This window comes from Schistocerca cancellata, chromosome 10 (assembly GCF_023864275.1).
Source record: "Schistocerca cancellata isolate TAMUIC-IGC-003103 chromosome 10, iqSchCanc2.1, whole genome shotgun sequence".
Classification (NCBI taxonomy): domain Eukaryota; kingdom Metazoa; phylum Arthropoda; class Insecta; order Orthoptera; family Acrididae; genus Schistocerca; species Schistocerca cancellata.
Genome location: NC_064635.1, coordinates 70,413,646 through 70,427,064, shown reverse-complemented (window position 1 = coordinate 70,427,064; position 13,419 = coordinate 70,413,646). Strand labels below are relative to the sequence as shown.

The following is a 13,419-nucleotide window of genomic DNA, read 5'->3' as shown; positions in this document are numbered from 1 at the left end:
GCAAGACACCTTTTTCTGTTTTGTTTCACCCAGACATTGTGCTATCTTCAGTGCGTTATTTTCTGTTTCCTAACTGTAAAATTGTTGTTACATATTATCATTTAGCGAAACTTTTGGAGTAAAATATTTACAATTGTGAATGAATAATTGTTGTACAATATATACGTCATTTGTTCATAGTTCACAGCAGAGATATGTATTAACGACCTGATACACTGTGTGTTATTTATAACATTATGTCAAAGTTCTATTTATAGCTTAATTGGCAAAAAGAGTGGATGTATGCATTAGTTTACAAACCTTAGATGATGCTATTGGACATTTATTTTGGTAGCTATTCTGCTACTCAATCTACAACTTCACGTCTGTAAACAGCATAACGTAATTTTTATTTTTCTGTTTTTATGCATTTACAAACGGAAATGAATATATATCACGTTTTGTGTGTATAACTTACAGTTTTGATATTGTGTTGATTTCGTGAACTATGGTTGCTTGACACTGCACTTTCTCCGATTTTTCAAAACATAATCAGACTTTCCGCTGCCATTACGTGTTGTTGTGATTGTGTAATATTCTTTGTTTCGTAGCGTGTGTGGCCAGGTGATGTGGAGAGTTTGAAATGTATTTGGCGTCTGTGGTGAATGGTTTGTTTGTGTGTGTGTGTGTGTGTGTGTGTGTGTGTGTGTGTGTGTGTTCAGGACTGTGGCAGTGAAAGAGAGAGAGAGAGAGAGAGAGAATGGGAGGAACAGAAAGGAAGGGAGAAAAAAAATTTTTTCACAGGAGTATTTCTGGTGTGGGTGTTATTTGTATAGTTCTTCTATTGTGGCGAAGAGGGTTTTAGTGCACAGTGATGTGTATTCAATGAGTACTTTCTTTCCTTGGGCTACTGATATTTGGATGTGATAGTTCTCTTCTATAGTTAATTTTTGGTACAAGCTGCTACTAGTTTTAAGGATGTGCAAGTCAGTTTCAATGTTCAGTGGTGGTGATTGTGTGCTATCAGGTGGTCTGCAAATGTTGAGCGTGAGCTATTGCTTTTCAGTGCTCTGGGGTGTGCTGTATACCTGGTTCTGAAATTACTGCATGTTTGACCCACATATACAGACTGACAGCAGTTGCAAGTAAGTTGGTATATACCGGACTGGCTGTATTTCTCAGTGTTGGTGGTATTTCTTCCAAGTCTGCCATGTACTGTGTTGTTGGTTCTGTATGCTATGTTGAATCCTTATTTCTTTAGTATATTACCCACCCTGTGTGTGACTTTGTTGTTATAGGTCATTATGTGCCATTTGTTGCTTACTGTCTGCTGATTTGTTGTGTGTTGCATTGTATTTATTTGTATGTGTGTTTCATGATTATGTGTTGTTTGTTTTTGTATTTTGTGATGTATTTTGTCTACTTTCTTTGCATCGTATCCATCTTTCTGTGCAATTTGTTTTATTGTGTTCAGTTCTTGTCTGCAATCATGTTTCTTCAAGGATATTTTGTTCAGTCTATGTAGTAAATATGTGAAGCTGTCTTCTTTGTGAGTTATGGGGTGATTGGATTGGTTATGAATAATGGTGTTGGTGATTGTGGGTTTACTGTAGATTGTGAATTAATGTTTATTGCTTCTCTTGCGTATGGTGAGATCTAAGAAATTAAGTTTTTCATCTGTTTGTTTTCCAATAGTGAACTGTATTTGTGGGTGGATGGAGTTTATGTTCTCATGAAGTTCTTTTATGCGATGCTGAGGTTCATCTTTTAAGCAAATTATGTCATCTACATGTCTCGAACAATATGTGATTTTGTACTGTTTTGGTATTACTATTTTGTCAAAGATTCGTTTTTCTATCTAATTGAGGAAAATGTCAGCTAGGAGGCCACTGATTGGAGATCCCATGGGTACTCCATCATGTTGAGGATATTCAGTTAGAATTCTTCGAATGTTATACTGACATCCCTAGTCTATGTAAATAAGAGCTAAGTCTCCCTCTGGGCGCGCTATAGAAATCTTTTGCATTGCTTGCCAGAATAGCACAGGATGCATTATTCCTAGCAATGTTAACAGGACATGCGAGATGCATCTAGCTGCTGAAGTCTTTATCATGGCTGACGCATAGCTTTCAGAGTTGTGGTCCAGCGGAGGCATAATTGCCAAGTGAGAGATGTCTGGATTGCAGCTAACCCTCGCAGGTGCAGCCAAAAGGCTGTCAGTGTTATATTGACGTCATATGTCTATGAAAATAAGAGCCAAGTCTACCTATCGGAAATTGTAAAGTGATGCAGAAATAGTTAATGGTCGCTTTTGTTATTGTTGTAGGAGCTTTCGTGATGTCTCAACTTGTCTGCATGGAAATTCTCACCCTACCAGGACCTGTTTACGAAAATAGCTCAGAATAACACCGAATGCATTCTTCCTGATGGTCCTAATGAGGCATCTCGTGCTACCCTTCGTGGAAATCGTGACGTCCTGCTTTCAACACACGTCTCAGAAACGGTAAATGTTCTCACCGCTAAAAGCCTTCATCATGTATGTGTATGCTTGGGGAAAGACCTTTAATCATAAAAGCATTCTTGTTGTTTGGAAAAGGAGCACTGCCTAAGCATGGATGGGAAAAACAAAGCAATTACACAAACAGAAGTCGAAGCACTGTCCTGCAGAAGAGAAAAATGCTGAAATTTTTGGTGTTCTATAGCTGCTGGAGATGTCCCAATGCCAAAATGGCGGATGAGGGACAGCATCCTGCTGTAGATACCCTGCCCCATCTTGCTAGAGCCAGTCCATAGAGGCTCCTATGTCCCAGCAAAAAGGATGTCTTGTGAATGACTGGGAGAATTCTGATTGGCTCTTACTGAATTTACCCATCAAATTACTGATACTACCAGTGTGGAGCACTGTCCGCCATTTTTTTCTGCAGAAGAGACTTTCAGTGGCAAAAATATTTTGCACAGATCGCCATATTGTAGTGACAGTTAAGTCTTTCAAAAGTGATCTACAAATAGTCAAATACGGGAAGACACCTCCTCAATTACACTGCTCTGCCACTGACGACGGAAGCTTGAATATTTCAGCGTGAAACCGAACCCAAACCCGGCTGTATATAACCACATATTGTATCGATGTATTAAACACGCAGTTCGTAACCTTCGCCATACAAAATCATCACTTCTACATCCTGGATATAGCTAGCGACCACCAGACACTCGTACATATACTGCAAAGACTGTTGTGCAAAGGCTGGGCCGGTTCCCCTCGGCACAAAGGCATTATTGTTTCTGGCCCCTACCTGCTTGCTTGCTTGCATTCTACACCCATCTCCAGACTCTGGATTACAAGAACATGTCTTTTTCACATGGTGTGCCAGAATATCATACCATTTTCGCGATACTTCTCGATATCAAGCACTTAGCAGTATGCTACCGATCGCTTGCACTCTGTAATTCCGAAGATATATACTGAAAATTATTTGTCTAAAAACCCGATACTTTAGCTAGGTGGAGTGTGCTGTAAACCACTGCGTAACTAGAAACTTATCTCGTCTGCAAAGACTTTTACATGAAAACTCGAAAAGAAAGTAGAGGAAACATATTTCCACTCACGAATACTGATGTCGGTGATATAGCAGATTCCAAATCATCCATATAATTTACAAAGTCAACCAAGTTGCTCCTCATGTCTAGAGAACGGCAAATGTGTCTTCCAACCGATTTTCACCTGCTAGATACACACACGACAATCGATGTTCTCTCAACCAAATAAATGCAGGAAATGTGCAGAAGCCGTCGATTGGACAATTTACATGGGAGGGAATAATGGTCAAGCGCAAACACACGTCCATATTGAATCTTCTCAAATTTTCACAGAGAACACATGCAATAAAGAAAGGCTATGCAACGCATACTGGTATTAGTTCGCTATTCAGTCGTCTAGAGGGCGGCATGGTTAGGTCAGCTACATTCCTGTACCCCAACCAGTCTTCCATTAGAAGGGCTCCTGTCGTTAGTGGGAAACGTGAACTGGCCGGAGTGGCCGTGCGGTTCTAGGCGCTACAGTCTGGAACCAAGCGACCGCTATGGTCGCAGGTTCGAATCCTGCCTCAGGCATGGATGTGTGTGATGTCCTTGGGTTAGTTAGGTTTAAGTAGTTCTAAGTTCTAGGCGACTGATGACCTCAGAAGTTAAGTCGCATAGTGCTCAGAGCCATTTGAACCATTTTGTGGGAAACGTGAAGCCACCACCTTGTAATCCACCGCTGCCACACGCCATGCACCACTAGGCAGAATCATCCTAGGAAACCGGCTACATATACACTCCTGGAAATTGAAATAAGAACACCGTGAAGTCATTGTCCCAGGAAGGGGAAACTTTATTGACACATTCCTGGGGTCAGATACATCACATGATCACACTGACAGAACCACAGGCACATAGACACAGGCAACAGAGCATGCACAATGTCGGCACTAGTACAGTGTATATCCACCTTTCGCAGCAATGGAGGCTGCTATTCTCCCATGGAGACGATCGTAGAGATGCTGGATGAAGTCCTGTGGAACGGCTTGCGATGCCATTTCCACCTGGCGCCTCAGTTGGACCAGCGTTCGTGCTGGTCGTGCAGACCGCGTGAGACGACGCTTCATCCAGTCCCAAACATGCTCAATGGGGGACAGATCCGGAGATCTTGCTGGCCAGGGTAGTTGACTTACACCTTCTAGAGCACATTGGGTGGCACGGGATACATGCGGACGTGCATTGTCCTGTTGGAACAGCAAGTTCCCTTGCCGGTCTAGGAATGGTAGAACGATGGATTCGATGACGGTTTGGATGTACCGTGCACTATTCAGTGTCCCCTCGACGATCACCAGTGGTGTACGGCCAGTGTAGGAGATCGCTCCCCACACCATGATGCCGGGTGTTGGCCCTGTGTGCCTTGGTCGTATGCAGTCCTGATTGTGGCGCTCACCTGCACGGCGCCAAACACGCATACGACCATCATTGGCACCAAGGCAGAAGCGACTCTCATCGCTGAAGACGACACGTCTCCATTCGTCCCTCTATTCACGCCTGTCGCGACACCACTGGAGGCGGGCTGCACGATGTTGGGGCGTGAGTGGAAGACGGCCTAACGGTGTGCGGGACCGTAGCCCAGCTTCATGGAGACGGTTGCGAATGGTCCTCGCCGATACCCCAGGAGCAACAGTGTCCCTAATTTGCTGGGAAGTGGCGGTGCGGTCCCCTACGGCACTGCGTAGGATCCTACGGTCTTGGCGTGCATCCGTGCGTCGCTGCGGTCCGGTCCCAGGTCGACGGGCACGTGCACCTTCCGCCGACCACTGGCGACAACATCGATGTACTGTGGAGACCTCACGCCCCACGTGTTGAGCAATTCGGCGGTACGTCCACCCGGCCTCCCGCATGCCCACTATACGCCCTCGCTCAAAGTCCGTCAACTGCACATACGGTTCACGTCCACGCTGTCGCGGCATGCTACCAGTGTTAAAGACTGCGATGGAGCTCCGTATGCCACGGCAAACTGGCTGACACTGACGGCGGCGGTGCACAAATGCTGCGCAGCTAGCGCCATTCGACGGCCAACACCGCGGTTCCTGGTGTGTCCGCTGTGCCGTGCGTGTGATCATTGCTTGTACAGCCCTCTCGCAGTGTCCGGAGCAAGTATGGTGGGTCTGACACACCGGTGTCAATGTGTTCTTTTTTCCATTTCCAGGAGTGTATATTTGATCACTGTACTTACAATTAAATATTATGATCGCAGTCTCTTATATTACATTCGGCAATGAACGAAATATCAGAAATACCCCCTCCTGATGGCAGTGGCTCTGGAAATAAAGATACCTGTACCATTGTTATGACTTGACATACATTTCTAAGTAAAAAAAATCTTTCATTCCCTTTGCTATAGCAGTATTCCAAGTCAAATCCACAACTTCCTTACAACTGAACACAGTCATTTCCTTTGCACATGTCGGAACACACACATACACATACTTTATCAGCCTGATGCTCAAGACGAACCTATCACATATCCCCTACTATGAAGTATAACACTTCACCAGTAACTGATTGCTGGCGATACAAAACAATTTGGTGTTATTCTGAGCTATTTTCGTAAACTGGTCCTGGCAGGGCGAGAATTTACATGCAGACAAGCTGAGACATCACGAAATCTTCTACAACAACAGCAAAAGCGACCGTTAACTATATCTGTATTACTTTACGATTTCCAAGAGGTAGAATTGGCTCTTATTTACATAGATATGTGACATCAGTATAATACTGACAGCCTTTTAGCTGCGCTTGCGAGGGTGATCCACTATCCAGACATCTCTCACTTGGCAATTAGGCCTCTGCTGGACTTGCAACTCTGAAAGCTATGCGTCAGCCATGGTAAAGACTTGCGTGGCCATACACATCTTGCATGTCCCGTTAGGATCTCTAGAAACAATGCATCCTGCGCTATTCTGGGAAGCATTATAAGAGATTTATATAGCACGTCCAGAGGGAGACTTGGCTCTTATTTACATAGACATGTCACATCAGTATAACAGTCAATGAATTCTAACTGTATATCCGAAAACAGATGCAACTTTCACCTTCTGGCTGCAGGCAGCAGCAGCGTGAGACCAGTGGCTCACACCTCAGCATTCACTTCTCTGGTGGTACCTTGCATCTGGCTGTCCCTGCAAAGCATGTGTGTGGAGTCGGTGTAGGGCGTCTGGTGGCGGGATGTATTTTTTTACTAGCAATCTTTTGTTTAAACTGTATTCCATCGATTTTCTCCACCAGTGCTGTGAAATAAAAAAACCTACCCCACACATGTGAAGGATATCGATTTAATTAATTTGCATAATTTTTTTATATCAGTGTCATGTTAGCGGTACAATAGTTAAGGGGAGTGGGTGAGTGGGTAGGTGGCATGGAGCAGAACAGCAGGTTAAGTGCAGAACATTAACGATTTTTACTTGGAATATGTGTTGGTGCGCTGCATTATTTCGACAGTTTACAGTTAGTGAGAATGTCTGCTGAGCGTTTTACATGCATTATTTCGGTGATATTTGAGTAGTTAGCAGGTCTGTAGGCTGTGCAATGCATATTTCGAAAGGTTAAAACTGGTGAGCGTGTTTGCGTAGCGTTTTACGAGCATTATTTTGACAACTTATGGTTTGTTTCGTGTCTGTACATCAGTGTACTGCATTATTTCGACAGTTTATAATTATTGAACGTGCCTGCAGAGCGTTTTACATGCATTAATTTGACAATTTACGAGTTGTTTTTGTGTCTGCACATCAGTGTACTGCATTATTTCGTTGATTTACGAGTAATTTGCAGGTCTGTAGGCTTTGTGGTGTGACCCCAAGCACATCAGAGTGTGTGTTTTGTATCAGTGTAATAGATGAACTACGTGAAATCCCTCCCTAAATAAACTGTTACAAACTAAATAAAGCACACTCCTCCCTCTCTCAAGCAGCTGGACACAGACTGAGTCCTATTCCTGCCATTCTTCCCCAGACTGCCTAGGGACAACAGTGCCCACTGGTGGCAGTACTGTGTACTAGGTCAGTTTGACTTCGGACTTCAAGGTGGACACTTTGGATGGAGCTACACCCGATGACAACTCAAATTGTTTAAATAAAGACTGCCTGCAAAATAAAGACTTAGTCCATCCTAACCAACAGCCCAGCACAGGCTGACTCCTTTTCCTAGCAATTCCAAGGAAGAGGTGGCGTTCGGATGACTTAGGTTTGTGGAGGTAGCTCACATGACCTATTTTCCTGCCATTTTCTTAGGTTAGTGGAGGTAGCCCTAGTGACCTTTTTCCTGCCACAATTTGAACTTGCCACCATTTTCTTAGGGAGGAGGGAGGGTAGCGGAGGGGTTAAGTTAGTGGAGGTAGCTGAACTGGCCTGTTTTCCCGCCAGAATTTGAACTTCCCACCATGACACCATTACGAATTTGCCATTTCTATCGCTGCCATCTTGGATCCATCAACGTGAATAAATTTGGTAAAAATGTTGAGTGAGGTGACACTGTGCCACTACTGATATCCTCCATTCATAACAACACATGTTCTGACTCCAAGAGAGCTGTTAGTAGTATGGTAAGGAAGGAACTAGATGACCTTGACCTTGAGTAACAGTTTACATTGATAGGGACACCCAGTGTCAGGCTACCCACTTGGGTTCCTTGGTGTCTCCACTCCATGTCCTCTGGGGAACTAATGGAAATTTACCAATGTCACCCGGGGGAATCACCCAGGCAGTAGTGTGATTCATATTCAAGGTCATCCAGGGGAAACCCCAACCTCCCCCCAGCCCCGCCCCACCCCACCCCTTCCCTCTCTTCCCCTCTGGAGAAATGAGGCTCAAGCTCCCTTCCATACCTTCATCTTTTGTAAGTGGAATACTTGAGTGGATGGGGTCAGTCTACAGTTGAGCAGCACAGAGAGAAAATCAGATTTTCAAGTAACAAATTTAGTTAAATCACTTCACCTGAGTTATATTTGTTAATACCAATTTAGTATTATGTCATTCAGGCCACCAGCAGAGACTACACTAAGTCAGACATTTAAGTACTCTCATTCTTCTTTTTCTTTTTTTCGTATTTTCCCCAGTGTTAATATTTTTCACCATTTTCTTATTTTTACCAGGTTTTTCCACAATTTATATACTTTGTCAAATTACGCAAGATTAACCCACTGTTTCTGATCTCTCAGGCAATCACAATGCAGCATGTGCCCGAATTAGTTATCACTGCTATGAAGCACACCTCCCCAACTCCATCTTTTATAACTGGGTCACTCTGGAGCTGTGCAGCACAGGGTGATGTTACAGGCTGTATCTGTTTGACAATAACAAATTATGTTAAGTCATATCATGTGAGGCCTATGTGACAATAGCAATTCATTATCTCGACTTTTGAGGTACCAGCAGACGCCATAAGCTCATTTTTCCGTAATTTTATGCGTTTTACCCAATTATGTGACTTCTGTGCCAACGTCATATCAACATCGCATAATGTCATGTTGCAACGTGCATCAACATCACATCGCATCGCATCGACATCATGGTGCTCTCAGCCAGTGACAATGCAACATGGACCTTATTTGTTAATCACTGTTAAGTCACCACTCCAATAATAGGGTGTGTGACATCATAAGGTACGTGTTACAAACAAACACATACATAGATGTCACATCATAGTAGTGATGTCATTACAAATTCTATAAACAATGCCGATTTCTAAACAAAGATATTGTATGAATAAGAAATTCCACCATTGCTTTACTAGACTGACAGCATAGCAAAATTCTGACTCTTCCAACCAAATATACTATATGTGTAGCACAGCCCTACAAAATATGCCTCTAGAGAGGCGAGCAATGTCTGCAACAACCCCAGTGAGAAGTAAGAGGTGCATTCAAGTTCTAAGGCCTCCGATTTTTTTCTAATTAACTACTCACCCGAAATCGATGAAACTGGCGTTACTTCTCGACGTAATCGCCCTACAGACGTACATATTTTTCACAACGCTGACGCCATGATTCCATGGCAGCGGCGAAGGCTTCTTTAGGAGTCTGTTTTGACCACTGGAAAATCGCTGAGGCAATAGCAGCACGGCTGGTGAATGTGCGGCCAGGGAGAGTGTCTTTCATTGTTGGAAAAAGCCAAAAGTCACTAGGAGCCAGGTCAGGTGAGTAGGGAGCATGAGGAATCACGTCAAAGTTGTTATCATGAAGAAACTGTTGCGTAACGTAAGTTCGATGTGCGGGTGTGTTGTCTTGGTGAAACAGTACACGCGCAGCCCTTCCCGGATGTTTTTGTTGCAGTGCAGGAAGGAATTTGTTCTTCAAAACATTTTCGTAGGATGCACCTGTTACCGTAGTGCCCTTTGGAACGCAATGGGTAAGGATTACGCCCTCGCTGTCATAGAACATCGACACCATCATTTTTTCAGCACTGGTGGTTACCCGAAATTTTTTTGGTGGCGGTGAATCTGTGTGCTTCCATTGAGTTGACTGGCGCTTTGTTTCTGGATTGAAAAATGGCATCCACGTCTCATCCATTGTCACAACCGACGAAAAGAAAGTCCCATTCGTGCTGTCGTTGCGCGCCAACATTGCTTAGCAACATGACGCACGGGCAGCCGTGTGGTCGTCCGTCAGCGTTCGTGGCACCCACCTGGATGACACTTTTCGCATTTTCAGGTCGTCATGCAGGATTGTGTGCACAGAACCCACAGAAATGCCAACTCTGGAGGCGATGTGTTCAACAGTCATTTGGCGATCCCCCAAAACAATTCTCTCCACTTTCTCGATCATGTCGTCAGACTGGCTTGTGCGAGCCCGAGGTTGTTTTGGTTTGTTGTCACACGATGTTCTGCATTCATTTAACTGTCGCACCCACGAACGCACTTTCGATACATCCATAACTCCATCACCACATGTCTCCTTCAACTGTCGATGAATTTCAGTTGGTTTCACACCATGCAAATTAAGAAAACGAATGATTGCACGCTGTTCAAGTAAGGAAAAGGTCGCCATTTTAAGTATTTAAAACAGTTCTCATTCTCGCCGCTGGCGGTAAAATTCCATCTGCCGTACGATGCTGCCATCTCTGGGACGTATTGACAACGAATGCGGCCTCACTTTAAAACAATGCGCATGTTTCTATCTCTTTCCAGTCCGGAGAAAAAAAATCGGAGGCCTTAGAACTTGAATGCACCTCGTATGTCGGCTGCCGGACAGCCTGTCCCTCAGACTCTAATATGTAGGATGTAGTTTCGAAGACAGCCCCCCCCCTCACTCCCCCACCCTAAATCACCAATGGCTGGGAAAGTTGTGGAGTAATTCTCCCTAGTGTGGTGGCTCACATAAGAGATGGTGCACGTGTATCTGTTCTTGCAGAGGGATCTCCCACCTCAAGGCGTCTGTGGAAATATCAAAGACTGCTACGAATACAGACGTAGATTATGAGGAACTCGCCCCAAGATTCGCTAGATAATGCAAGCTGAATGAGGCAAGTAAGATGTTAGTAGGGGGTAGAACTTCTCAAGCGGGTGTAGAACTTCTCAAGCGGTTGTGGCCAACACTGAAACCATGACAGAGTATGAGACAGCTCCACATCTCAGCCCAACACTGAGCCAGACCATTTTCCCAGGCATGGTATAGAAAATTGCGCCATGTAAGCGTAATCATCTACAATCTGGTAGCTGCCACAAACGACATTCAGTCATTCAAGAAGGCGGCATACTGCCTAGGAAAGCCACTTCTAACTTATAGACTTTTACATAGTGACCAGAAGAAATATGGTGGATCCCTCTGCGCTTAAAAGTTGCTAACAGTTTAAGCGTCAATAGCCCCCTCTCCTGCGCACTTTCTCTCTCGCCCAATCAGAAACAAGATCCCGTCCTCTCCAAACATCATGCTTTATAAAACTAGCGTGGGCGACCCTATATTAATCCAGACAGCACTCCCAGGTGGAATGAAGACACGTAATTATAATTATAAAATCTAAACAAAACTATCCCTATAATATTAGACTATTAATTTGTGGCCATGGTATAAGACTCATAAATAGCATCCTGCCAAACCTAGGTCCATCAGGACTCACAGACGGAATAAAAGGACTTGTATCTCATGGAATATTAATGTGCGGCATCGTCATAAGACTCGTAAACACATGTGGAAATAATCCAAAGTACGAGTATATATATTTAAATATCTTCAACATTTCGCGACCCTGTCAGCTGCTGTACAAATATTAATTTTAATAATCGACAGCACTCGTGGCAGCCGCATCGCGGTCGCTAAGTGTGGCCGAGTCAGTTTTTACTGTCTGACGATAATTTATGGATTTACAGTTTTAGCTTGACGATGTCCACTATGGACAAACGGTAGTTACTGTTATTCTGAAGAACGTTGGGTTATCCAGACTGAAACCTACGTAAATTCTAGGTAAACGATACAACTGAGGCTGTTGATTATTAAAATTAAAATTAATACGAGTAGACCTATATACACTCCTGGAAATTGAAATAAGAACACCGTGAATTCATTGTCCCAGGAAGGGGAAACTTTATTGACACATTCCTGGGGTCAGATACATCACATGATCTCACTGACAGAACCACAGGCACATAGACACAGGCAACAGAGCATGCACAATGTCGGCACTAGTACAGTGTATATCCACCTTTCGCAGCAATGCAGGCTGCTATTCTCCCATGGAGACGATCGTAGAGATGCTGGATGTAGTCCTGTGGAACGGCTTGCCATGCCATTTCCACCTGGCGCCTCAGTTGGACCAGCGTTCGTGCTGGACGTGCAGACCGCGTGAGACGACGCTTCATCCAGTCCCAATCATGCTCAATGGGGGACAGATCCGGAGATCTTGCTGGCCAGGGTAGTTGACTTACACCTTCTAGAGCACGTTGGGTGGCACGGGATACATGCGGACGTGCATTGTCCTGTTGGAACAGCAAGTTCCCTTGCCGGTCTAGGAATGGTAGAACGATGGGTTCGATGACGGTTTGGATGTACCGTGCACTATTCAGTGTCCCCTCGACGATCACCAGTGGTGTACGGCCAGTGTAGGAGATCGCTCCCCACACCATGATGCCCGGTGTTGGCCCTGTGTGCCTCGGTCGTATGCAGTCCTGATTGTGGCGCTCACCTGCACGGCGCCAAACACGCATACGACCATCATTGGCACCAAGGCAGAAGCGACTCTCATCGCTAAAGACGACACGTCTCCATTCGTCCCTCCATTCACGCCTGTCGCGACACCACTGGAGGCGGGCTGCACGATGTTGGGGCGTGAGCGGAAGACGGCCTAACGGTGTGCGGGACCGTAGCCCAGCTTCATGGAGACGGTTGCGAATGGTCCTCGCCGATACCCCAGGAGCAACAGTGTCCCTAATTTGCTGGGAAGTGGCGGTGCGGTCCCCTACGGCACTGCGTAGGATCCTACGGTCTTGGCGTGCATCCGTGTGTCGCTGCGGTCCGGTCCCAGGTCGACGGGCACGTGCACCTTCCGCCGACCACTGGCGACAACATCGATGTACTGTGGAGACCTCACGCCCCACGTGTTGAGCAATTCGGCGGTACGTCCACCAGGCCTCCCGCATGCCCACTATACGCCCTCGCTCAAAGTCCGTCAACTGCACATACGGTTCACGTCCACGCTGTCGCGGCATGCTACCAGTGTTAAAGACTGCGATGGAGCTCCGTATGCCACGGCAAACTGGCTGACACTGACGGCGGCGGTGCACAAATGCTGCGCAGCTAGCGCCATTCGACGCCCAACACCGCGGTTCCTGGTGTGTCTGCTGTGCCGTGCGTGTGATCATTGCTTGTACAGCCCTCTCGCAGTGTCCGGAGCAAGTATGGTGGGTCTGACGCACCGGTGTCAATGTGTT

At 45.3% G+C, this 13,419-nt stretch overlaps 1 protein-coding gene across 1 annotated transcript in view; it reads left to right on the top strand.

Annotated features, from left to right (window-relative positions):
* The window catches only part of LOC126106122 (uncharacterized), a 246,989-nt gene that overhangs the window by 147,421 nt on the left and 86,149 nt on the right, over positions 1–13,419 (top strand). The window lies entirely within an intron of this gene.